At 43.1% G+C, this 26572-nt stretch overlaps 1 protein-coding gene across 5 annotated transcripts in view; it reads left to right on the forward strand.

Annotated features, from left to right (window-relative positions):
• RNF152 (ring finger protein 152) overlaps positions 1-21714 on the forward strand; it is a 202147-nt gene extending 180433 nt beyond the window's left edge. Inside the window, exons 6-8 of one of the 5 annotated variants that reach the window (XR_013376087.1) lie at positions 9739-9928; positions 13360-14930; positions 21281-21714. The gene's annotated coding sequence lies outside the window, so the exon portion shown is untranslated. The remainder of the gene's footprint in view (positions 1-9738; positions 9929-13359; positions 14931-21280) is intronic. The other 4 variants (XR_013376098.1, XR_013376095.1, XR_013376101.1 and 1 more) reach the window with 4 other exon arrangements.
• Positions 21715-26572: the final 4858 nt, after the last annotated feature.

Below are 26572 nucleotides of genomic sequence, written 5' to 3' on the forward strand. Positions count from 1 at the left end.
TCTGTTCCCTCAATTTGCTTTCTCTATGTTCTTTGTTCCTTTCGTGTTTTGCCTTTTCTGTTATAGACTTCCTTCAGATATCTGCTGATCCTTAGCTCTTAGTTCATATTGAAGAGTAATCATAAAAAGCTGAGTGGAAGGTACGTGTGTGTGTCTGTGTGTGTGTGTATATGTGTGTGTGGTGTGTATTCTTGCTGGTGACTGGTGAGGTGTACATGAGTGCTTTGATAGAGACTTGGTCTTTTCTTTGAGGAAAACCCAGATGTCAGCATTCATAATTATTTCTCCAGAGACCAAATCCTAAAATATTCCTAGCTACAAGCATTATGACAGCGGGCAAAGAAAGAGAGGAACAGTATTTCACTATTTGATATGTAGACTTTCACTGAATGTCCCTATTTTCAAAATCAGTCCTCATACCTTCTCTCCATTGTGCTAAGTGTCCCCTACTTCAGAGGTGATGCTCTGATTAATTTTCTCCAGGTTTTCTCTAATCTCCTGGGGTGAGAGGAGAGGAGGGCTGGGGATGGGCTTGAGGGTATGCAAATGTGGTCTTTTGGCTAACCCTTGGGTCTTTACCCCAAGCCACTTTCATGATGCCCTATATATCCAAGCAAGCCCTGAGTCTTTCCTGAGTTTTGCAGAACAAGCTGATTTGTTTGTTATCATCGCCTCCCGTGAGAACAAGTGAATTTATGCTTTCTCTGTTTGGCTAGATGAGTTTCACGCCTCTACCCATTTTTAATCTGCCCAAACTTGGTGACATCTGCTGTCAGCTTTCATCCCTGCTCCTGCTCTTTTTGTCCTTCTGACTTTATGTCTTATTCCTTTACTTATATATTGATGGTATTTCAGGAGGAGACAGAGATACATTTTTTGAGTCTGCCATATTTAAATAGATTTAACTAACCTTCTAAAGTCTTTCTAATACTCCGATTCTATATCAGAATTGATGCTGGCAATGAAATAGTATGGAGAGTATCCAAGAGTGTGTGTGTGTGGGGGAAATAATAAACAGAGAAACAGAATGCTATTGTTTGACAAGGAATGTTCTTAGATATATAAATAGATCTTTAATACCAAGGACAGATAGGGAGCTTTTTTTTTTTTTTCCCTCTGTTGAAGGTTATTCAGCTTTCTAGTTTTTAGAAAACATAAGTAATCAGGTATCCATGTAAGGGGAAATCTAGCGCATTTGTACAAGGGGAAATGAGGAGCAAATATGTGGTGAGAAACACCTACTCAGAACTGGGACACAAGGGTTGGTTTGAACACAACTTTCTACCTCTGGAATTCTTTTTTTTTTTTTTTTAAGGTTTTATTTATTTATTCATGAGAGACATAGAGAGAGAGGAAGAGACATAGGCAGAAGGAGAAGCAGGCTCCATGCAAGGAGTCCAAAGTGGGACTCGATCCGGGTCTCCTGGATCATTCCCTGAGGCAAAGGCAGACACACAACCACTGAGCCACCCAGGTGTCCCTCTACCTCTGGAATTCTGTGTCAACTTATTTCTTAAATTCTTCATAGAGGGGAGAAAACTCTTATGGTGAAAACTGACAAATACTGAACAGAGAAGAGAAAAAAGGAGACATAAGTAGGAGGATTATAACTGATGTTTGCAGTTTATATATATTAAAAATACATATTTAGAGAAAGAAGGAGAGAGAGAGCATGCACATGCATGAACAGAGGTGGGGGGGAAGACACAGGGAGAGAGAGAGAATCTCAAGCAGATTCCATGCTCGGGGGAGGCTGACTCAGGGCTCGATCCCACGACCCTGAGATCATGTCCTGAGCTGGAATCAAGAGTCAGATGCTTAACCCACTGAGCCATGCAGGCACCCCTAAAATATATTTTAAAAGGAGAATGCATAGGGGAACAATTAGACATATAGGTATGTGCTGAAGTCAGTAGAGTAATATAGTATAATCCAGGTGGTGAGTACATGAGCATTCACTAAAATTTTTTCAATTTTACCGTGTGTTGGAAAATTCTTCTAGTACAATGTTGAAAAAAATGAGGGCTGTGGTGATAGAGAAGGAGGTGAAGGAATCAATACTCCTAGACATAAGCTGGGCAGCAAAATGAGCCCAAAGAAGACACTGTCACTCCAGTTTTTTGGAGAAACATCTCTGCATTAACTTTAGAACTTTACTTCTAAAGATTCTGAATTTGATGTTCCTTCCTATACAGGTACACATGGTGTTGTTCCTTTCTGACACTTGCCCTTTAAACCTAAAATTAAGACAGGTTAAATTCAGCTCTAAACTGAAGTTTCCCCAACCATGGCCTCGATATTCAACAAGGAGGAAGTGATATTGACTCTTATTGCCACAGCAGAAGGTCAAACTCCCAATGTGCTGATCAAGGAAAATGTGCTTTAAATCATCCACTTTATCATCCTATAATACCTAACTTTGTGGTTTCAGTTGGCAAGTTCTGATGACTAGAGCATGTACTAATGAAGTCGAAGGAGTGTTGGCCAAATGGCCTTTAGCCTAAAGTAGTATAATCTGACTTGATATCAGAATTATGGGTCTGATCATCACACAGACCAGTTGCTTCATATAAAACCATTATCCAATGGCCCCCAAACAACCCTGATCCCAGAGTCATCATTTGCAGTTGTGCCTTTTGTGACAAAAAGGAACTGAAAGCACGTCTATCTCAAATGTACTTATCACCACTTTGGAAAAAAACAATTTACTTATGACCATAGATGTCTGATCAGATTAATCTTCTAGGTGTGTATGAGCTCATCTGGGTAGTAATTTTCCTTTTAGAAGGAGAATATTTTAACAAAATGTTTTCAAAGTTGGCAGCGTTATTGAAAGAATTCAGAAACATTACCGCAGAAGAGATTCTCTAAGAATAGAAATATTGAGTGTGCATGTTCAAGCATTGTGTAGGTTCATCTGTTCTCTGGTTGAAAGACGCTGCTGCTCTTATTCAGGCTATTGTGTATAAAGTGACTTGGCAAGCGGCATCATTGTGTGCTGTAATCACAGGGCTGTGAGAGACGCTCTAACTGCTGGCCTGATGTTTTCGCTGATATGGAGCCTATTCATTAGAGAACAACCTCCCAAGGATTGTCTGAACAAGCTGATATCTGCCATCCTGCACAGACAACTCTTTCATCTTTTTTGAATTTGATTTTTCTTCAGACTGCAGGAGCCTCAATGAATTTTGTAAAAAGTTGTCTGAGCATTCGGATATGGCATGTTCTGAAGGATCTCTGTGGCTACTCAGCCATTTATCTGAAAGAAACTATTTACATGTTGGAACCTAAAGGAAGCTTGGTTAGTTTAGTGTAATCCCCTTGTTTTATAAAGGAAATGGAGCAAAAGTCTAAGGCTCCGGCTTCATTGTGGAATGTTATCTCAACATTCAACACTCACAATTCAACACAATATATGATATCGATATCTCTCTATCGCCATCGATCTTTGTCTCTGTCTCTATCCTCTTTTTCTTGATGCTCTGCTGGGCCTGGGTCTCCCTCTACTTGGCAGGAGCCCTCTGCCCTAGAAATGCTCTTGGAGGTGACATGCAGGATGAATGATGCTTAAACCTTTATCTGATCTATGCAGAAGGAACCTTCTTGCTCACTCATGGTCACAACCATTTCATGAGAGCCAGCTGAGGATTTATGGCCCAAACCTTGGCCAACAATAGTATGTGGGTTGTTTGCAGGTCACCTCTGCATACGCCTTTCAGGAACTTGTGGCTACAGCTGGGCAGGATACAAAGATCCTGACTCCTCTTTGCGCTCCACTAAGCGGCTGCAGCCAATCCAAGGATGGATTGGCCTTTTTCAAAAGAACTCTTCCTCTCCAAATTTCTCCTAATCTCTTACTTACCAAGTGATTCAAAGTAGCTCTTTGGGAAGAGGAGCCAGCCCTCCATTACCCAGCTCCCAATGTCATACTCTAGGTTCTCACTACAGAGGCCAGTATTAGAATGAGTAAACAGGAAAAAAAAATACTAAGGGCTGTGAAGTAGCTCCCTGTAGGAGGGGAGAGTGAGTCTGATTAAGTCCAGGTAAGCATCAGGTTTTACTCAATCTCATTACACAGCTGAACGGAGGCTTGGTGAAGCTCTTAATGAACGGCCACGGTTGCTAATTGTTGACCTGATTTCTGCATGAACCACAGTTCTGTTTCCAAATTCTGACCCATCTGATCTATGTGTAAACCAGAGGCTGAATCAGCAAGTATGTGAGGAAAGCAGCCGGGTCCTCTTTGAGGTAGAGTGAGGTTCTCAGGACATAGAAAGATTTTTACTTTTTTAATTAAAGAACTGCATGCCTGCTGCCCAATTCAGCACCAGCTTAGAGAGAGGACTTCTGTCCCAGGGCTTGCTCAGTGGTCACATCCTAAGGAGATGTCCATTCTGCAGCCACTCTTTTGTTGCCCTAAACCTCTGAGCTGCTGGGAACTGGCATTTTCTGGAGAGGCTAATAGTAGCTGTGCTGACTCTGGGATGCCAGCTAGAACCACAGAATCACCCATGGGAGCAAGGGTGATAGATAAGAGTCTATTGTTAATAAGTCTCTCTCTTGTTTACTGGCCACTTTTTAAGATCTTTATTTATAAAGATTTCTTGTAAGCCTCTTACTAGCCCCATGAGGGAAATTGGGATAATAATAGGCCCGTTTCATAGATGAGAAAACTGGGACAAAGGGATTTGCCAAAGCTCATGTAGCTCTTAGAAGCGAAACAGGGACTATAATCTGAGTCTCTCAGTTCCTACTTTCCATCTGTCAGAGATTTGGCAAGGTACTTGGGTCTGCTAGTAGATCCCTTCCTCATTTTTTCCTCTTTATTTTGGTTTTGGAAGATTATTAACCAGTAGCACTAATATGAGATGCTGTAAAATCTCCTTCCCTAAAGGCACTGGGAATAAATCCCTTTTGTCTGAGACCACAAAGGCACAATGGCTTGAAACCAGTATGAACCAAGGCCATGGGCCTGTCCTGCCCTGGACCTCAACACCTTATATTCCCAGGCACTCTCTGAGGGCAACCAAGAGTCTGACATGCACAGATTCTCAAAGTGCAGGCTGGGCTTAGGTGGGAGGCATACAACACCCCCCCCCGCCCCCCCAAAACCCTCTCCAGACTGTCAATGCCTATTGCTCTGGAGACTGCCCCTTTCTAGATCTAAGCATCCCTGCAGTCAGTTTCTACAGTTCACCTTCTCTGGGCAAGATGCTGGCTAAATTTTAGAATTTCATTCTTGGCTCAACTCCAGCCATGGGTTTTGCGTCAATGAGAAAGTGGACTCAAACTTCGATTTCTCTCCTGACCTCTCCTAAAGAAGTCAAACTATGAATTCCACAAAATGATGTCAATGCTTCTGAATCTCCTAGGTCCCTTCAGTGGAGCCATGACCACGAAGGGGGGAAAAAAAGCTTTTGCTTTTCCAGCTGTCAAGGTGAACGAGGCCGTAACTCCAGGCCTGACAGGCAGCCTGATTTCTATCTCTCAACGAAAGGCAAAAGAGCTGAGTGTGAATTCCTATAAGGTTGAGATCCCATTGCAATCAATTTTGAATCTCCCCAGCCAGAAGTTGCCCACATTGCCTAAGCCACTCACGGATGCTCAGTGTTGAGCGGGCTCCATCCAACAGTAAGAGGGAAAGAGGCTCCCTCCCAGAGGATTCTGGGACCAATGATGAATACCTGGCAATTAATTAAGCCTGTTCTCCAAGCAGAAATAAATTTCGTAGATCCAATTTAGAGGTCTGGATGAAATGGGGGGCGGGGCAGACTTCAACCTGCTGCAGAAGACGTTTTGGGGTAGTATGGGAAGTGCTTGGGTCCCAGGTGCAGGTAACACTTCAGTCCTGTAGGCGAAGACTTTAATGTAAGCCACATTTGCCAATGGCTGGGATGTGATTGCTGTAGCTGGCTCACAGTTACCCAGAGGCAACTTTGCGATGGCATTCTTCCATTTTCTCTGTAGCCTGCCCAAACTTGATAAAGGTGGTAAGTGACAACTAATGTCCTGTGCATAGCCAAGAGTCTAAGTGCTAGAGGTATCTCCACCACTCTCATGGGCAAGTCATTTGAATTCATTCTCCTTTTCCTTTCCCCTAAAACGGAAATGTCCCCTGTAGCTCTAATCATCCCTGTCCCTGCTATTCCCCCAAGGAATGGCCTCTTTCTACCATTTTTCTCCAAGATTTGACCTATAGCTTTGTATCTCAACAGGCAGTTCGTAGAGTGGATTCCATTAACACTGCCAACTTTGTAGGGCTAAAAATAGCTGTAAAAAAAATCCTCTTATGGATTTCTTCTTTGACTTATAGTTGAAAAATGCCAGGGTGGAGATAGTACTAAAAAAAGAAGAAGAAATAGTAGTAGTAATAGTTCAGGAGAAGTTTACTGAACTTTTCCCCTTTGCCCTGTGCTTGTTTTCATGTCTTTAGTGTGTTTCAATGTACAACCGAGTTGTTAATGTTTTCTGTTTAATAAACAGAACATCTGTAACCTCTGCTCCTGATGTTCTCAATTAGCTAACAGGGAACTTCGTTTGAAATACAGAACTCAAGGTCACTTTCACTGTTCCTTCATTTGCATTCTCCAAATAATTCACTGTGTTAATGCTCTCACTGAAAACACCCTGCTTTAAATATATCATTGCTTTCTCCCTTGGGCCCAGGACAAATAATACAGCCCACACTGCCCGGAGCCCTGTGCTGGATTAGCCCCGTGATTCATATTTGGGGAGCTGTGGGGCTCAAGGAGTGACATTCATTTATATCTTCAAAAATGATCCTCAGAGCACTGATAAATTAGTCACCAGACCCTGCTGGCTGCTGCCTGGCCTACTTTGGCATCTAGATTTGAGAACCACAGGAGTCTTTGTGTAACCTGGGCTTTCTTCTGAGATTCGGTGGAGCTGGGGCAGCATGGGGAGTGTACCGTGTACCGGTTTTGAATCCTACCTAAGAGAGAGAGAGAGGTCAAGGGGAAAGAGAGAGCTGGTTGGGGCCCCACCTCTCCGCGGGGCTCCTGCTGCTCCCAGAGAGGACACGTGCCAGTTACCCCTGTCTAGTTAATAATGTTTGAAGAACAAGGCACCAGGGATCATGTCCCCTGCAGCAGAGTCCCCTCCCCTTTCTGTAATCCATGCTTTCTGTCCCCAAATGTCCTGGCCCCTTCAGCCCCATCCTCACTTGGAAGCAATTGTTGAATTTCACTCCCTGTATGTCTTCCTTCTGAGGCACTTTTGTTAGATCATTTGCTTTTATATCTTTTCTTTTACTTGAACCTGTCTTGAGTTTCAACCTGTTGGTTAGAAACTTCAAGGAGTTAGGAATAGCACTTGAATCGCTTTTTTTAAAGTCTGCCTTCACGTGATTTTTCCAGAATCTTCAGGTTTCCACCCGGCTCCACCTGGAGCAATGTACCAACATCAATATTCTCTCTCTTCTTTTTTAAGATTTTATGTATTTATTCATGAGAGACACACAGAGGGAGGCAGAGACACAGGCAGAGGGAGAAGCAGGCTCCCTGCAGGGAGCTCAATGCAGGACCCACCCCAGGACCCCAGGATCACACCCTGAGCCAAAGGCAGATGCTCAACCACTGAGCCACCCAGGTGCCCCAATATTCTCACTTTTTTCCTTCTGTGTAAGCAGACATATTATTGGTTATTTTATTTTCCTTAAGCAGGAAAATAGAGTCGAAAAAGTTTTAATAACCTACAAGGAAGTAGTAATATACTGGTGACTTCAACCGATCCTGCAGGTAGGACGTGTTAAAGGACATGAAATAGTTGAGCTGTACAAGAATACAAACAAAACAAAGCTCACTGCTTGCTGGTTGCTGTGGACCGGGGATTTGGGGGAAAGGGGAGAAATGACGTTGCTGTGGAAGCAGTAAACCCAGGCTGAGGATCTGGGACTGAAACAGAGCAACTTTAACGTGGGCCAGAACCGAAATCAACTCTTCCTCACCTTGGTTTCTTCCCTGTTGCCAATGAGCTCATGCAAACAGCCAGGGAGAGTTTTTGGAGACTTTGATCCTTGATATGCAATCTAAAGATTGAAAGATTATATTTTTCTCTCTAATTAAATCTCCTCTAACCTTGTATTGAGCGCCTGTAAGTTGAGCAGGCAAGATCCAACCTGCTGAGTGGAGTGGCTTCCCAGGAAGGCTGGGAGACAACGTGTTCCACCCAGGGGAGACCTTGAGGATCATGATTTGCAGCAGGAGTTAGTGAAGCGAGCGCTTTGTGTTTGCCTAGTAGGCAGATGCAGAGAGTGCAACATATCCAGGGCTTTTTCCTGAGATGCTAATGTTGATGTGAGTAGCCCTTAGGACCATTACAGCCTACCAAGTTCAGAGGATGTGTCCGCATCTAAAAGGACAGTCTGTTGTTGGGCCCCACCTGCTACATCAGACCTGCAAAGTAGGCAGTGGCAGGACCAAAATCCTACTCTGACCGAAGCCCTAGGTAACACATGGGCTCTAAGCATTTGTACGTTGGGTTCTAAGGGTTCTTCAAATTCTCTTGCGTCTTCTTTTTGGGCTTATAAGGCCATTGTCTGCTAAATAATCCTATTGTTTAGGGAACCTCAAGGATGTTTTGTTCAACCAGTTCCCTTTGAGGAAATGGAACCTCAGAAAGTTATTCCTTACCTTTCGAGATCACCCACCTGATGAGCAGCAGGGTAGCCCTTCTGCTACTCCCCTCCCGTGGAGAGTGCTTTCAACACTGGAGGAGAAATCCTTATTGGTTTTGCATTACTTTTTTTTTTCCTCTATGAATGTGAGGTTTTATTTTTTTATTTTTTTGTATAAATTTATTTTTTATTGGTGTTCAATTTGCCAACATATGGAATAACACCCAGTGCTCATCAAGTGCCCCCCTCAGTGCCTGTCACCCAGTCACCCCCACCCCTTGCCCACCTCCCCTTCCACCACCCCTAGTTCGTTTCCCAGAGTTACGAGTCTCTCATGTTCTGTCTCCCTTTCTGATATTTCCTACTCATTTTTTCTCTTTTACTGTTCTTGTTGTCTTGCTGCAGCTCACATGCTGCAAAGTGGTGAGGACGAAGAACCATTCCAAGTGGGGAACATGAGGGGCACCCCAAACCTCCGTTTGTATTAATTTCCTGGGGCCGATGTAACAAAGAATCATAAACCAGAGGGCTTAAGACAATGGAGACTTAGGCCGTCACAGTTCAGGAGGTTACAAGTCTGAAATCAAAGTGTCTGAAGACTGGAGAAAAATCCTTCCTTGCTTCTCCCTGGCTTGTAGTTGCCAGCAATGTCGCTTTCTGTCTCTTATAAGGATACTGTCACTGGATTTAAGGCCCACCCGAATCCAGTATGATCTTATTTCAATCCTTCCCTTGATTGCATCTACAAAGATCCTATTTTCAAATAAGGTCAAATTCTGAGGTTTTGGACGGACGTGAATTTCTGAGAGACCCTATCCAACCACTATGTTACTTATTCTGAAACATCAGCTAATAACTGGACATTAAACCTAAAGCATTCTATAAAACTGAAGAAATCCTTTTTTTTTTCTGTTTACAAATCCCTGTGAGGGTCTATTGCAAACCCAAATTCTGAAGTTCAAACTCCCTAGCAAAAAGGCTAGAAGATTATATTAAACACTCAATAAAGTTTTAAGAGAATAATATATTTTTAGTGTGTTTTTCTACACCAGGCATTGTATTCGGTGATTTACTTGGGCTGTTTCATTAAATCCTTTCAAAAGCCCCACAGGGCCTACACCATCATTGTTCCCATCTTATAAGGGAGGAAATAGGTTCAGTGAACCTGAGCAACCGGGCCAGCCTGACACTGCCAACCTCCTCATCTCCATATTGGCTGCAGGACTCCAGAACTTTGTGGTCTCCCTGGAAGCTGCAGAGAAGAACTGGAACCACTGGATGTTGAAAATGTTGGTAAGATTCCAGATCTGATGTGGCTGATGACTGGAGAGGGGAATATTGAGGTACAAGCTGATCCTTGGAGGCAGACTGCTTGAGTTCAAATCCCTGATCAACCACTGAATAGCAATGTGCATTAGTTTCTCCTTGCTACAAGAACAAATCACCACAAACTTAGTAGCTTAAAACAACACAAATGTGTTATCTTACAGTTCTGGAGTTCTAAAATTGAGGTGTTAGTAGGGCTGCATTCTTTCTTGGAGGCTCTAGTGGAGAATCTGTTCCTTTCTTTGCCGGCTTCTAGGGGCCACCTGCAGTCCCTGGTTTGTGGTCTCTTCCTCCCATCACTGCAATCTCTGCTTCCATGATCACACTGGCCCTCCTGCCCTCCTGCCTGCCTCTTCTAAGAATCCTTCTGACTATGTTGGACCTGCCTGAAAAATCCAGGATAACCTCCCCATCTCAAGATCCTTAACTTAATCACATAGGCAGAGTCTCTTTGCCATGAGGGTGACACCTACACAGGTTCTGAGGATTAGGCGGTATATATCTTTGGGGAATGATTATTCTGTCCACCGCACTATGTTTTCAGGGGTAAATTACTTAAATGCCTACGGTTTACTTTCCTGCTCTAAAAAAAATGGCCAGGGGTGCCTGGGTGAGGCAGTCAGTTAAGCGCCTAGCTCTTGGTTTTGGCTCAGGTCATGATCTCAGGGTCGTGTTGGGCTCGGTACCCAGTGCGGAGTCTGCTTAAGATTCTCTCTCCCTGGGGAATCCCTGGGTGGCTCAGCGCTTTAACACCTGCCTTCAGCCCAGGGCATGATCCTGGAGACCCGGAATCAAGTCCCACATCAGGCTCCCTGCATACAGCCTGCTTCTTCCTCTGCCTATGTCTCTGCCTCTGTCTCTCTCCTCTGTGTCCTTCATGAATAAATAAATAAAATCTTTAAAAAAAAAAAAAAAAAGATTCTCTCTCCCTCTCCTTCTGACCCTCCTGCTTGAGCTTTCTCTCTCTAAAAGAGATAATCCTTTAAAAAAATGGGCAAATAATGGTACCTAATTTGTTGAGCCATTGTGAGGATCAAATAAGATGATGATGAACATGTTGCCTGGAAAAATAAATAAAGGTGGTTGTTGATATTATTACTTTTGGTGAAGACATGAAGCAGGACCTGTTGTCATGAACTGAAGTGGTTGGAGTCTGTGGAGTGATGAGTGTAGGGCTGATGGTCTCCACACGAGACTAAAGTGGGCAACAGGTGCCCTCACTTTACAAGTAGTCAAAACAATGTCGAGTGAGGTCCAACCACTTGGGCCTGATGAGTTAGGATTTGGGAAACAACAGGCTTTATAATTCTACTGAGACTATGAGGATACTGAGGCACTGGGTGGACCTAGGACCAACGATCTGGTTAAAGAAGGCAGTCTCCATACAAGGGTATCCTGCACTTCCGACACCAACTGCAAGGTCACTCTCAGATTCAATAATTTGTTAGAAAGACTCACAGAGCTCACTGAAAGCTATATACTCACGGTTATGGCTTATTACAGAGAAAGGATATAGATAAGATACAATGGTCAGAGGAAGAGACAGGGTGGAGCCCAGGAGGGTTCCAAATGCAAACCTTCTGTTGGTCTCTTCCCATGGAGTCAGGACACATCAATCTCCTGGCATGGACGAGTGGATGATACACATGGAGAATTTCCAGCCAGGGAAGCTCATCCAAACCTTGGGCTTCAGAGTTTTTATTGGAGCTCCATTACATAGGCATGATTGATTAATTGCCCATGTGGTGGATCTCCGTGCTAGTCCCCAGCCCTCTGGGCATGACCTAAAGCCCCTACCCTAAATCACATTGTTGGTCTTGCTGGGATGGCCAGCCCCCCACTCTAAACCACAACATCCCTATAGCAATTACTTCCTAGAACCCAACGGCAAAGGCCAGGTCTCTTTTGGGCCAACGTCAAATCCTACTCTACATTGTCCTGAGGAGTTGAATGACTCCACCGAGGTCACATGGCTCAGCCAAGATATTTAGATTATTAGCACTAGGTAATTCTTCATAGTCTTTTATGATTAGTACAGAATATAGAGCAATATAGCATAATGATTAAGAGTTTGGATTCTGAAATTGGCTCCAGGGCCAGGCTGTAGCTCCGTCATTTACTACTGTGTGACTTCGGGCAGGTTCCCATCCTGTTTGCGCCTCAGTTTCCTCCTTTATTTATTTTTTATTTTTTTATCTTTAAAGATTTTTAAAATTAATTAATTAATTAATTAATTAATTTATTTATTTATTTATTTATTTATTTATTTATGAGAGACACAGAGAGAGAGGCAGAGACACACAGAGGGAGAAGCAGGCTCCATGCAAGGAGCCCGATGCAGGACTCGATCCCGGGATTCCAGGATCACACCCTGGCCCCAAGGCAAGCACTAAACTGCTGAGCCACCCAGGGATCCCCAGTTTCCTCTTTATAAAATGAAGATAATAATAAAACCTAAAAGATAGACTCAATACATGGGCAACACTTAAAACAGTGTCTATCATGTATTAAGTCTTTAATTTTAGTTTTTCATATTATGCAGAAAAAAAACATGTAAGTAAATTAAAAAGTAAAATTCATCCATAGTTTTCCTTTTCTCCTCTCACTGAATTGATGGTTGACTATGTATGTTTCCAAACCTTATTATTCGTAAACAACAAGCGAATCATAGTACACATAGTCTACAATTTCATTGTTACCAAAATTTTCATCAAAATGTATTATTTTTAAGTGGATAAGAATTTTGGAAATCCTGTAAATATTGAATGTATGTGGAAAAGCTAAGCAACAAGAGGACTACATTTTTTGGCTGCAGAAGCATTAAATAAGTGAGCTGTGGAAAGCCACCTGGGTGAGAGAAGCCAAAAAAGTCCTTTTGATTTGTGTAAAGTCACAATAACAAATGTTGTTTGTCCCACACACATTCCTGCTCCAGCTCTACGATTCTTTCATCACACAGAATAGTATTTGTCAGGAAACACTGCTTTCCTAAAGCTGAAGAAGAAAAATAACCGTGTGGAAATTTCTGTTCACCTCAGTGGCAAATTTCCAGTTTTCCAATTGTGAAGCAGCAAAATATTGCTTTTAGCTGTTATGCCCAGAACTCAAAAGAATTGTGTTAAAAAAAAAAAAAAAGGAAAAAAGACAATTATGCTCAACTAAGGGAAAATGTGATCATGTTCCTACTACATGCCAGACACCAGGCTGGCCAATCTGAAAGAACCAAAGTCAAAGAAGACATTGTCTTGGGTCCCCAGGTTCCTCCCCAGCCTAGCAGGATACACAGATGCACAAGGCATGAAAAATGACATGCAGAATAGATGTTGAGCTCCGGGATGTGGATTCACTTTGGAAGAAGCATTTATTTATTTAATTTTATTTATTTTGTTTTATTGGAGGGAGAAGGAGAATCCCAAGCAAGCTCCACACCCAGCAGGGAGCCTGATGCGGGGCTCGATCCCACAACCCTGGGATTATGACCTGAGCCGAAATCTAGAGTCAGATGCTCAACCGACTGAGCCACCCAAGCGCCCCTAGAAGAAGCATTTAATCCTGAATGGGTTGGAGAAAAGCGAGGACGCTTGAGCGCTGCCTTCAGAGATTTCTGCAGGTAGCCTGGTGAGAGAGAGACCTACTCTATTAAGAGGGAAGCCTGACACCGCATGAGTATCAGAGATTGGTTACAGCAAGAAAAAAATGCTGCAACAGGCTGATGAGACAAGAATCACAGTTTTCCTTCCTACAATATGAGAAATTATGCCTTTTGAGAGGAGGCAGGTGGGAGTGTCCTGAAACCTTGTACTCTCTCGTCCCTCCAGTTCAGGCAGGGCTAATTGGTTAATAACAGGCATTTACAGAAATATTTCATGCTTTTCTTTTTAACTTTTTTTTTTTTAAGATTTTATATATTTATTCATTAGAGACACAGAGAGGGAGGCAGAGACCTAGGCAGAGGGAGAAGGAGGCTCCGTGCAGGGAGCCCGATGTGGGACTGGATCCCGGGTCTCCAGCCAGGATCAGGCCCTGGGCTGAAGGCGGCGCTAAACCACTGAGCCACCCAGGGATCCTTATTTCATGCTTTTCAAGACACTCTTAGGGTTATCCAGATGATTTGAACTGAGAACTCATGAGCAACTTCATGGGAGGAGGAGGGTGGGTGACATTAAACCCAGTAAGAACAGTGAGGCCCCAGGTTATAGTGTGAGCTGATCATGCCTCACTGGGAGTAGAATCATGGTCTCCCTCAACTTCTACCTCAGTCCTCTTTCTTTTTTTTTTTTCTACCTCAGTACTCTAAGTATTCTTTGTACTTCATCTCATACATGCTCAGTTTTCTGGATTTCTTCTCTTCTTTCTTCTTCTTCTTCTTCTTCTTCTTCTTCTGCTTCTTCTTCTTCTTCTGCTTCTTCTTCTTCTTCTTCTTCTTCTTCTTCTTCTTCTTCTTCTTCTTCTTCTTCTTCTTTTTTAATAGGCAAGAGTGTCCAAATTGCAAGGCGTGCTTGGCACTATTTACATTGTAAGAGGCTTAAATTTTTAATTTTCTTTTCCATTTCATTGGAACATTTTGGAAAGTTGCACAGCTTTTCATTCCACTGCATTCTGAACATATCCTACCACTGTGATCCTAACCCCTGCAGAGCCTCGGCAGGGTTGGACTTCCAAGAAATCAGTGAAGATAATGAGAGGTCCAGCAGGTTGAGAATGTTCCATGAAGCAAAAGTGGGCCAAAGCCCTCTTCCTTGTGAGACCCCATCACATGAAGGAGACAGCAGACCACGGACTTGGATAACCGGGCTCCAACAGCCCATGTGCTCCCAGCTTACCTAATACCTAATGTGCTCTCTGCAGCTTAACACATTTTCTACCTTATGTCCCCCAAATCATTATTAGAGGGCAGAGTCCTTCCTGGCCTCGGACTGCTGGATTGCATCAGGCTGTATGTCACTGCATTCCATGGCTGCCAGTGATGGTATGTATCTGCCAAATTTCCATCTGAGTGTCCTCCTCGTTAGATTTCAGGAGAAACAATTAGTGGAACCATTAAAATTTCCTAACTTATTTTGGTTTCACCCTTAAGCAACTGCTTAATTGGCTTGTTTCCCTTGAGACCAAACATTTTCTCATGGTGGGAGTATAGAAAATTAATAGCTTCTGGAATAAAGAACCATTGGTCAGGGATTGGGGAAAGAATTCTCTTTTTTCTAAGGTTCTTGGAAGGGAATCATTGTCACCACCTTCATGGGCCCGAATCCTGCGTTCTAAACATTGCCTGCACTTACCACTGCTGGCTTCCAAGTCTATCAGTAACAGGAGTAGAATGTAAATTAGCATCAAAGCCAACCATTAAAAACAGTGAGATCTGGGGCAGCTGGGTGGCTCAGTAAGTTAAGCATCCAATTCTTGGTTTTGGCTCAGGTCGTGACCTCGGGTTTGTCGGATGGAGCTCTGTGTTGGGCTCCACACCTTGTGTTGGGCTCCACACCCTGTGTTGGGCTCCACACTCAGCAGGAGTCTGTTCAAGATTCTCTCTCTCTCTCTCTTCCTCTGCCCCTCCCTTCCCCTCCGGCACAGGCACATGTGTACTCTCTCTCTCTCTAAAATAAATAAATCTTTAAAATAATAACAATAAAAACAATGAGATCTAGGGTGTTGGGTTAGCACTCATAAGCTGAGGCAAAAATAGCCTATTGTTGGTGAGACAGCTCAGGAAACACAGAAATCAACGGCATGTAGCTGTTTCTCAGGAGCAATTTCTGTGTCCTGGCCATCAAATCCTCTCCTCTTCTGAGTTTATAAGCATGAGAAATGTGCACATAAAGGATTTACACCTGTGAATTGTGATGGCATTGCTTCATTTTAGTGTTCTTTCAAATTCTCGATTGTGTGTAGTATACTAAATGGTTAAAGAAAGCCTGTAGAATTTGTTTCAAATAAAAAAGACTTGGTTTTCAAATTTCCTGCATCTGTTGACAGCTGGTTAAATATTGCCTCCTCTCCTAGGAGAATCATTATCTTGGTAGTTAATGCTAGGAGCTGCTCATCCCTGCCTTTTTCTGTCTCCTTTTCAAGGAATTTATCCAGTTGTTTAGCACATATTTATTGACTCCTTTCATGTCACATACATTGTGCAAGGTTCTGGGTGCCTGGTAGTGACTACAGGACATGGTTCCTACCTCCAGAGAATTTAGTCTTAAAGCAGAGACAAGTACTGAAAAATAGAAGTATCTGTATGTGTGTGTTGTATATACACATACATACACATATGTGCATGTGTACACACACACAAATTACAAATTATGATGAATGATATTAAGGAAAGAAACGAGAGGGACGCCTGGGTGGCTCAGTGGTTGAGCCTCTGCCTTTGGCTCAGGTTGTGATCCTGGGATCCCAGGATCGAGTCCCATGTCGGGCTCCCTGAAGGGAGCCTGCTTCTCCCTCTGCCTGTGTCTCTGCATCTCTCTCTCTCTCTCTGTGTCTCTGATGAATAAATAAATAAAATATTTTTAAAAATTGATACTAATTTAAACTGGGGTGGTTGGGAAAAGCCTTCCTAAGGAAGTGACTAGAGATAGGACCTGAGATTAGGTTGGATCTAGAAAGTAGGAAAAAATGAATTTCCAGGAAAAGGGACGGGGCTGTATGAGGGCCTGTCTGACAAATGGGAAGAAGTCCAGGGTAAGGGATAAGAATGAGCATGAGCCACCTGGCCACGCAAGAACTCCAGGGTTTTTACTAATCAAAGAATCAAAGCAATGCAGTGCATGAGATGAGTTCAGGTTTAAAGGGATCACTCTGTTGAATGGAGAACTGGTTTGAAGGAAGCAAGGGGGAGAGGTGTTGCCATAAAAATGGAGCAAGGGAGGAAGGAGGGTGACGGAGATGGGAGAACTGACAGGACCTGGTAATAGATTGAATATGGGAATCCCAGAGAGGAAGGTATAAAAAAAGGACTTTATCCCCCTGACTGCTTCATGAATTTCACCGTTAGGTGATCTTTCTCCCATGACTATTGAAAGAGTTCAGAACAAATCTCCCCAAAATATGCCACCGTAGCACAAGAATTATTTTGAGCTGAGGGCAATCAAAATCCAGCAGATTCAGGGAAAACTGTGTACCTCCCCCTTGACTGGCTAAATTTCCAATGGGAAGGGAGTCTGTATTAGCAGAGATTGCTCTCAACTGAAAAAATTTCTGGACATAATAGGGCCATCTTTGTTTTTCAAACCTCTCTTCTCCCTTCCTTCTCCATTGTGTCCCCTTCCCTCATCCCTCTCCTCAGCTCAAGATGTTATATAAGCCTCAACTACCTGACTGCCTCTTGAGTCTCCATATCTTTATGGAGATCCTGATTATATGCGATTAAATTTGTTGTTCTCCTGTTAATCTGCCCTACGTCATTTTAATTGTTTGAACAGGCAAAGAACCTAGAAGAGAAGAAGGGAAAAATTTTCCACCCCTACACCATGCAACTTGTCTCACTCCAAGTCAGAAATAAGCTGAGCTAGTTTTTCCCCTCTGCGGTAGGACCTTGACTGGGAGAGGCAAGTCAACTCCACAGGAGGTACCTCTGACAGAATGAATACCTGTAGGGATAAACTCCAGATTTTTTTTTTAACTCCAGATCTTATAAAAAAAAAATTAAATAATTTGGAAGTGACTGAAACCACACTCTGTAATAGTGATTATTCTCAGGTGTTCTATGTGAGGAACTATCAGACATATATAATGAGTCCTCCTACAAATAATTCCTCTTCACTGAGGAACTGGCTTGAACTCTTAATTAGTGTCAACAAGGAAATGATTCTGGCCTGGAATTTGCTTCTTCTCCAGGTCTGGAGATATTTTTGTCTATTTGATTGGTTGTACCATATTGGCTTGCCCCAGGACATCTGGGTAGGAATATTCATTTCTTGGTTTTAGGGCTCTCAGGAGTGGCTGCTTTCTCTGCTTCTGCAAATATGTCAAGTGTACTTTGAATAATGGGTCTTTGTCAACTGACCTCCACAGGAGGCTTTGTTTCTCTTCAAAATGCTTTTAAAATTTCATTGCATATTTAATTAGTAAGTAGTCATAATTAATAACAAGTACAGTAGCTACTATGTATCGAATGCCAAGAAACTATGCTTGGTTTTAGACCTAATCTTGTAAGGTGGGTGTTGTTGTCCTTCATCAAAGCCAAATATCCGTGAGTGGGTGGAGATGAAATCTGAAGCCATGCAGGGCTGCTTCCAGAGCCAGAGCACTTGGGCATTGCCTGCAGTAGCCATTCTCTGGTGTAATTTGGGATCCCCATGAGCTTTGGCAAGGGGAGGGATATTTTAAACTACCTGAAGAGGAAACAGGGGCTTCCTTCTTGGCACCTGACCTGAATTTAATCACTTGTAGGTCTAACATCCTGTGGGTTACTATACATCCTCTTTGATTTTTTTTTCCTTTTCAGTTTTCCTCCGTTATACTAAAGAGCAGACTCTTTTCTCTAACTTCATCTTTATCATTCCCTTTCCAAGCCAAAAAGGACAACTGAGTCACCAGGGCATTTTTTATTTTTTTTAAAGACTTCATTTATTTATCTGAGAGAGAGCAAGCGCTAGTGGAGGACAGGGAGAAGGAGAAGCAGGCTCCCCGCTGGGCAAGGACCCTGACTCAGTGCTCCATCCCAGGACCCTGGGATCAGGACCTGAGCCAAAGGCAGATGTTTAACCAACTGAACCACCCAGATGCCCCAGCGGTTTTATTAAATAATAATAATAATAATAATAATAATAATAATAATAATATAAAAAGTGTATTCTAGACTTGGTTCTGATGATGATTGTTTTCTAATTTTTAATTAGGGGTATTATCTTAGATAAACCACTTCATGTCAAAGCACAGTGGCTGGTACAAAACAGATGTATAATCTGCTCTAGCTGGTGTTAAATCCTAAGTAAGTAGGAGTTATACATTCATTCACTGGACAAGCATGCGTTTAGGACCCTCTCTGTGCCCGAGCCATGATAAGGCTGAGATTTAGAACACCCACAGGCACCTGGCTTCAATTCAGATCTTGCTCTGCCCACCCCCCTGAAATGTGACACTTGGCAAATTGCTTCTCTCCCTAAGCCTCCTATTTCTCACGCAACAATTAGGACCAATCAGAGGACCTATTTCATGGGCCTGAGGAAGACTGAATGAGAGTGCATATAAGGCCCTTAGCATAGGACCTGGCACTTTGGAGGTGTCTCTGATATTATTATGGAAAGGAAGATTAAGGGGAGTTGAACCACTGCCAATGTAATGTTATCGATAAGCACACACATGAGCACACAAACATCCATGTGTGGGGAACAGTGATTTCTAATGTCGGGGAGAAGAGGGGTGAATACTTGATTTAAAATTATTTTTATAAAACTAAACAGTACATCTGTATAACACAAATTGTGGAAAGTAAAGCTCTGCAAGGTTGTTGATGTTGGAGACCAAGAATCTTCAGAACGTAAGTGGGAGGGGGTGGGTGGAGAGCACACAGTATAAGACAATTTTTACAGACTAAAATTTCAGTTTGTCAAAAGGGATGACTGAGTAAAGAATAAGCCAGCTTGAGCCAAAGGCTCTCAATGTCCCTTGATGTTTCCACAGTAAATGAATCTCTGAAGAAAGGACAGATTTTGGTTTTGATATAAATACTAGCGGTGCTCCAACCCTGCGTTAACTGGATTTTCAGAGTGAAGACAGGCATGACCCAGCAATGTGTAGACAGAGAAGTGGGCTGGACAGAGTCAGTCATGGGACTTGGCCACCATGGCCGTGTTTCTGCTTGGCAGCAACCCAGCAGCTGATGTTGAGCTGAGGTTTGGTGTAGAGTCCAGGGCAGAGCATCTGAAGGATACAAGTGCAGGCTAGAGTCCTGGTGGTACTCAGCATGGGGTGAGTGGGTAGGCCTGACCCCAGAGGTCGAGATGTTCCAATAAGCAAGCAGAGCCCGGCCGCAGAGAGTGGTGGAGGTAGTGCTCAAAGTCCAGCAAGTTCGGCAGCTGACCTCAGAGAAGTACTTCAGCAGGGACAGGGTCCTAATCTCCAGGTTAGGGCTTTGAGAAAGGGACTGGCCAGAGCAAGGTGGGTCTTGTTCATAGGCCTTGAACTCTAATGCCTTTAGAAGCCAGGTCTATGTGGCTGGGTTCAGGACCCAGAACCTACGATGGACAACTAGAAGCACCCAGACAACATCTATTTAAGAGCTTCACAGAAAGGGGAGGGATGGGGCTGTTTGTAAGGTTCTGATAACACTATGAGGAATGGAGAAGAACAAAGGCCGAAAAACATAGAATCCTTCCAGAATCTACACAAACCACTGCTACTCTCATTCATCTTCCTCTTTTCTGGTTATATTTAATTACTACTAATACACCACATTGCTTTACTTAATAAAAACAAACAAACACAAAGTGCAGTATATGTTATTAAATGTTGGAGCACCGCTAGTGTTTATAACAAAACCAAAATCTGTCCTTTCTTCAGAGATTCATTTACTGTGGAAACATCAAGGGACATTGAGAGCCTTTGACTCAAACTGGCTTATTCTTTACTCAGTCATCCCTTTTGACAAACTGAAATTTTAGTCTGTAGAAATTGTCTTATACTGTGTGCTCTCCACCCACCCCCCTCCCACTCCAACCCACCCTGCATCTAACCGTATGATCTAAAATTTCCAGGGCAGCCACAAGTTGCACTCAGTTTTATTTTACTTTCAATACATGGAAGTCATAAAACCAACTTAATTTTTAGAAATAATCTGTATATGTGTATGTCTTTTGGCAATCTTTGCACTTCACATTTGCCACTTTGGGTTTGGAAAGCCATTCCTGTATTTTTTTTTTTTTTAAGCCATTCCTGTATTGAGGAGTCTTCAAACAGGGCAATAGTTGTTGGGTTGGAAAGTGGTCATGTGGGTGACATTCTTTCCAGTGAAAAATGCGTTCCAAATTTGAAACAGCCACACTGGAAGTTCCTTCCAGGCAAGATCTGTGTGGAATATACCATGGTGTTGTACACAGAACCTTCTGTAAAACGGTGTTCATAAAGGTTAAATGTGGTAGAGAGCAGGAGAGGCTCTTCCAGCAATGCCTCCCCGAAATCTGAAGCCATTGAGCCCCAGGTCTTTTAGCCTTGAAATCAGAGCAGGACAACCACTCCTAACCTTAGACATTTAGCCCTTTGTGTTAATCCCTCCTCTCAGTAGCTCCTTCATATCTTTACGTGTTTGCCCATCAGGTGGGAGTGTTAGCTCCTGAAATGTGACCAAGTTCATTGGTTAGCCCCTCTTCCTTCCATTTCCAGAACCTCCTCCTGGGATATAGATCCCCTGAACACACTCGTCACAACCACCCCTCTGGGTGTCCAAGTCAGACATCACGGAGTCATCCTGCAGCAAGGAGGAATTGGTGCTTCCAGGGAAAACTGTGCATTGTCTAGAGGACACAGCTCTGAGTACTCCGACTGCATGCGGCCTGCTGTACAAGCCTGTACATCGTACGTAACAGAGGCAGATAATTCTTAGCTGTAGACGTGCAGATCCCGCTCTATCTTGTAGAGGTCGGCTGAATTCTCTTCACTGGGGAAGAAGCTAGTTTTGCTACCATTTGGGCATTCATTTCAATATTCCTCATCTATAAATGTGTCTATTTATCAATTTCTCCCTGGAACCACTTATAACATCTGCCTGGCTTCTTCTTTAACGAGTAAAATAAAATCTTTAACATGTGTTCATTTTATATCCTTATGAGTCATGATTTTACCTTTTTTTCCCCCCAAAATTGTCTTTAACATCGTCTTTTTCTCACTTGCAGCTTCTCGTCCTTCATTTTTTTGCACTCAGCACTCTCTTTTTAAATGCTTCTAATTTAAAAAAATAAAAATAAAAATAAATAAAAATATAAATAAATAAATAAATAAATAAATGCCTCTAATTTGTCTTTTTCCCTGCAACCCACTGCTGGCCTCCCAGGTTGGTTCACTGACATTTGTCACGCAGATAACCGTGATAGCCTCCTGATACCTGTCCCCTACCTGGAGCCCCCCCCCCACACACACACACACTCTATTCCACACACTATGGTCCTGAAACTGAGGTCCCAGCCTGCCCACTTCCATTTAAAACTCCTTGAAGACTTTTTTTTTTTTTTAAAGATCTTATTTATTTATTCATGAGAGACACAGAGAGAGAGGCAGAGACACAGGTAGAGGGAGAAGCAGGCTCCCTGGGGGGAACCTGATGCAGGGCTCGATCCCAGGACCCCGGGATTACAACCTGAGCCAAAGGCAGTTGCTCAACCACTGAGCCACCCCAGTGCCCAAAACTCCTTGAAGATTTTGCGCCACCTTAGACCCCCAGCCATGCTGGGGGAGTCTAAAAGCTTGGCCTTTAAGATATATGGTAAGAGGGCATCTGAGTGGTTCAGTCAGTTAAGCCTCAGCCTTCAGCTTGGGTCATGATCTCAGGGTCCTGGATGGAGCCCTGCATCAGGCTCCCTGCTCAGTGGGGAGTCTGTATCTCCCTCTCCCTTGGCCTGCAGCTCCTCCTGCTTGTGCTCTTTCTCTCTCTGCCTCTTTCTCTCTGTCAAATGAATAAAAAAATCTTTGAAAAAAAAAAAAAACATGGTGAACTGGGTACTGCCCACATCTCTGTCCCCCACACTATGTCCTCCTCAGTCAATAGGTGACCACAATTTCTTTGAATACCTTTTATTACTTCACTGACTTCTGGGCATTCTCTTGTGCTCCTTCTGCATGCCTCTTGTCCCCATCCACGGTAGCTAGGCTAGCTCCTAGGGACCCATCATGTCCCAGCTTAGATGTGTAGGGGAGGGAAAAAAATCTCAGGTTCAAAGTCTAGGGCCTGCAAATCAAATTGAAAAAAAAACAAAAACAAAAAGGAAAGGTGTTTGGGGCATCTGAGTGGGGGAGGCAATGGTGTGGGAGAGTTTGGGGGGGTTGTAACTGAGTGATCTCAGAGTAATTACTCAACCACACTGACAACTATAGAAGAGGGCTCCTACTTTACTGGTATTGGGGGGAAGATGAAAAGAGTTACTATACACCAAGGGCTCAGAGTAATGGCACGTGGTAAGGCCTGGACAAACACTAGCCTTTGATATTTTGGTGGCAGACCGAAGACTAAGGCAAGTGGCTGGATGTCAGACACCATCTGAAGCCCACCGAGTGGCTTGTGCTCGTGAGCCAAAGCTTGCAAATCCATAGATTTATTTCAAGGAGTCTATTTTGTTGATGTTTGCCACTCTCCCTTAGGAAAGATGTTCGTGGTCAAAGAGGGCTTCATCCCTAAGAGCAGGAGGCGTTAGCAGGCAAGGCCAGGGCGTCCAGCCGGTGTGGGTCTTCTACACGAAATGTACCGTCTCCTGTGTCTCTTCCTGATTGCTTGATGCAGATTCCTCATGCCTTCACGTCACGTGCTTCACCTCTTTGGATGTCTGCCCCCCTCGCACCCCCTCTCTGGCCCCCACCAACCTTACCCCTCTGTCTTTCAGCTCTTGGCTCTACCTTGGGAACTGAGTTGAGAGTCTGCAGACTGGGACAGGCCGGTGGCGCTGCTGCAGCTGGAGTGAGGAGAAGCCGGACCACACCTGGGTGGGGGTTTCTGACCACCTTACACTTTTGCTTTCGCCAAGCGGTTTGGGAGCTTGGTTCTGAGAGCAGGCTCGAGCTGAGCTTGCATCGTGATAAAGCCGCACTAGCCTCTGCAGCTCCATGGAGTGGGGAAGTGTGAAGCCCCCTGGTCTTCAACCAAGTGTTTATCCAACCTTCTCATGAGGTCAGCCACCAAGCTGGATCTGGGGAATACAGAGATGAATGTTCCAGATCAGGACTTTGAAGAGCTTGCTCCATTATCTGTGGGATTATGCGATGATCTGAGAGGCCTACAGCAGGTTATCTTACAGAAAGTCTTATGTCCTCAAATAAGATTTAAAAACCAATAATTCGGGCAGCCTGGATGGCTTAGAGGTTTAGCACCGCCTTTGACCCAGGGTGTGACCCTGGAGACCTGGGATCGAGTCCCACGTTGGGCTCCCTGCATGGAGCCTGGTTCTCCCTCTGCCTGTGTCTCTGCCTCTCTCTCTGTGTGTGTGTGTATGTGTGTCTCATGAATAAATAAATAAAATGTTGTGTTTAAAAAAAGATTTTCTCTATGTACTTGAGAAAGAGAGAGAGCACAAGCATGGGGAGGGGCAGAGGGAGAGGGAGAAGCAAACTCCCTGATGAGTAGGGAGCCCGATGTGGGGCTGGATCCCAGGATCCTGGGATTATGACCTGAGCTAAAGTCAGACTCTTAACCCACTGAACCATCCAGGCGCCCCTCAGGTCAGTATTTATATGACACGCCATTCTTCTTGAGGGGTATGTGGTATTTGTTGAACGAATGTATCATAATTTACTTGACGAGGCTCCTTATATTCATACTGGCATATGCATGTGTAAGCATTAGCGACGAATACGTATCTAGTTATGGACTTCTAAATTCCTAGGTACCTAGATATGAAAGTTTAAGAGGCGCTACAAAAATGACTTCCAAAAAAATATCAGTTTCTATGTCTACTACCAGTTTATAAAAGTTCCAGTTTCCCACAATCACATTTAATCTCTCAATTTAAGGAGGAAAGTGTTATACTTTAGATTTTTATTTCTTTAGTAACTTGGATATCTTTTCACAAATCCTATTGCCATTTGTAATCCCTTCATAAATTCCCTGTTCTCATCCCCCATATTACCCCCCCCTTTTTTTCTTGGTCTTTATTTTCAGGTTTGTAGACACTCTTTGAATAATATGGCCATTGACCTAATCTCTTATACAAGATACACTATCTCCTCCTGGTCTATCTCTTGTCTTTTAATTTGCTCTTGTTTGTCTCATTTTTGTTGTTTCCAGGGAGAATCCTTCAAAAAAATTGTTATTATACATTCCCATCTGCATATTTTCTTTTATGGCTTTTAAATTTTATGTCTTGCAGTGGAGTCCCCACCCTAAGACTGTGAAACCTAATATGAAACGCTAAATTTCATATAAATGGGGTGAATCAGTTTGGCTTATCAGTAATATTTCATTAAAAAATACAGCCACCAAGTGCCTTGAATTATAGGCAATACTCATTTGTTAAACTGATGAATGGCATCCTTTAAAGGGAGGATTCTTTACCAAAACACTTACACTAAATTGAGTTCTCCAAATTTGCAAGAGCTCTATAAGCATTTTCAGTTACTTCATGGGATCTTTTTTCAAGAGAGAGTATGAAAGAAAGAAAGAAAGAAAGAAAGAAAGAAAAAGAAAGAAAGAAAGAAAGAAAATTAAAATCTTAATGTACAAAAGGTATATAGATGCAGTCTTGCTTTTTTTAGCATGAAGTAAATGTTGAGCTTCATGTGTGTAGGACCCTATATCTGGTCATCTCCCCATATCACATGTGGGGTGGGGAATGGTTGTCCAGGGAATATTCTCAAACACGGGAAATCCAGGTGCTGTTTGTCTGGAGACTGATGGAGAAGTTCAAGAGGCCTCTTGGGGAAGGTACCCTGAGAAAATCAGGAGATGGCACAGTTTAGGGAAGTAAAAATTAATGATGGATGAAACTGGCCTGTTTTAGAACCACATCCTGGACAGAATGTAACTCAGCAGCACCTGCTTCTGCAGCCCTGGTCCTGCCCACACCTGCCAGAGCTGCCTCCTTCCAAATGGCCTCAGCCTATCTGCTCACCGTCATTCAGCTTTGGCAACAAAAATGCCTTTTTCAAAGCAAACAGCTTTTGGATATTTCAGGGGCTTCCCCCTTGGATATTCCACTGTGGGCAAATATTACATTTTTAAAAAATCCATATTTATCTACTGATGGACACTTCAAGTGTTTCAACTTTTTGGCTATTGTAAATGATGCTATGAACATCAGTATACAAGTATCTGAGTCCCCGCTTTCAATTATTTTGGGTATAATACCTAGGAGGGGAGTTGCTCAATCAGACATACGGTAATTTTATGTTTAACTTTTTGAGGAACTACCACACCATTTTGCGGTGTGGCTGCACCATTTTAGTTCTCTACCAGCAATACAGGACGTTTCCAATTTCACTACATCTTTACCAACATTTGTTTGCTTTGGTTGGGTTTGGTTATTTGTTTTAAATAATAACCATCCTACTGGGTGTGAAATGGTATCTCTTTGTGGTTTTGATTTTGATTTCTCTAATGGGTAATGATGTTGAACGTCTTATGTGCCTCTCTGTATCATTTTTTAAAAGATTTTATTTATTTATCTTAGAGCATGAGCTGGGGGAGTTGCAGAGGGCAAGTGAAACGGAGGGGGAAAGAATCTCAAGCAGACTCCACATTGAGCATGGAGCCCTGTGTAGGGCTCAATCTCATGACCCTGAGATCATGACCTGAGCCAAAACCAAGAGCTGGATGCTTAACTGACTGAGCCACCCAGGTGCCCTTGTACTATTTTTTTTTATTACAACTTCTTGTGTGTCTGTAATTGTTTTAAAATGATATTAAAAATTCGTGTATATCATATAGAGATCTATCTATCCATATGTTCATGCATAGCACAAAATCATACCATCTTG

Source organism: Canis aureus, chromosome 1 (genome assembly GCF_053574225.1).
Source record: "Canis aureus isolate CA01 chromosome 1, VMU_Caureus_v.1.0, whole genome shotgun sequence".
Classification (NCBI taxonomy): domain Eukaryota; kingdom Metazoa; phylum Chordata; class Mammalia; order Carnivora; family Canidae; genus Canis; species Canis aureus.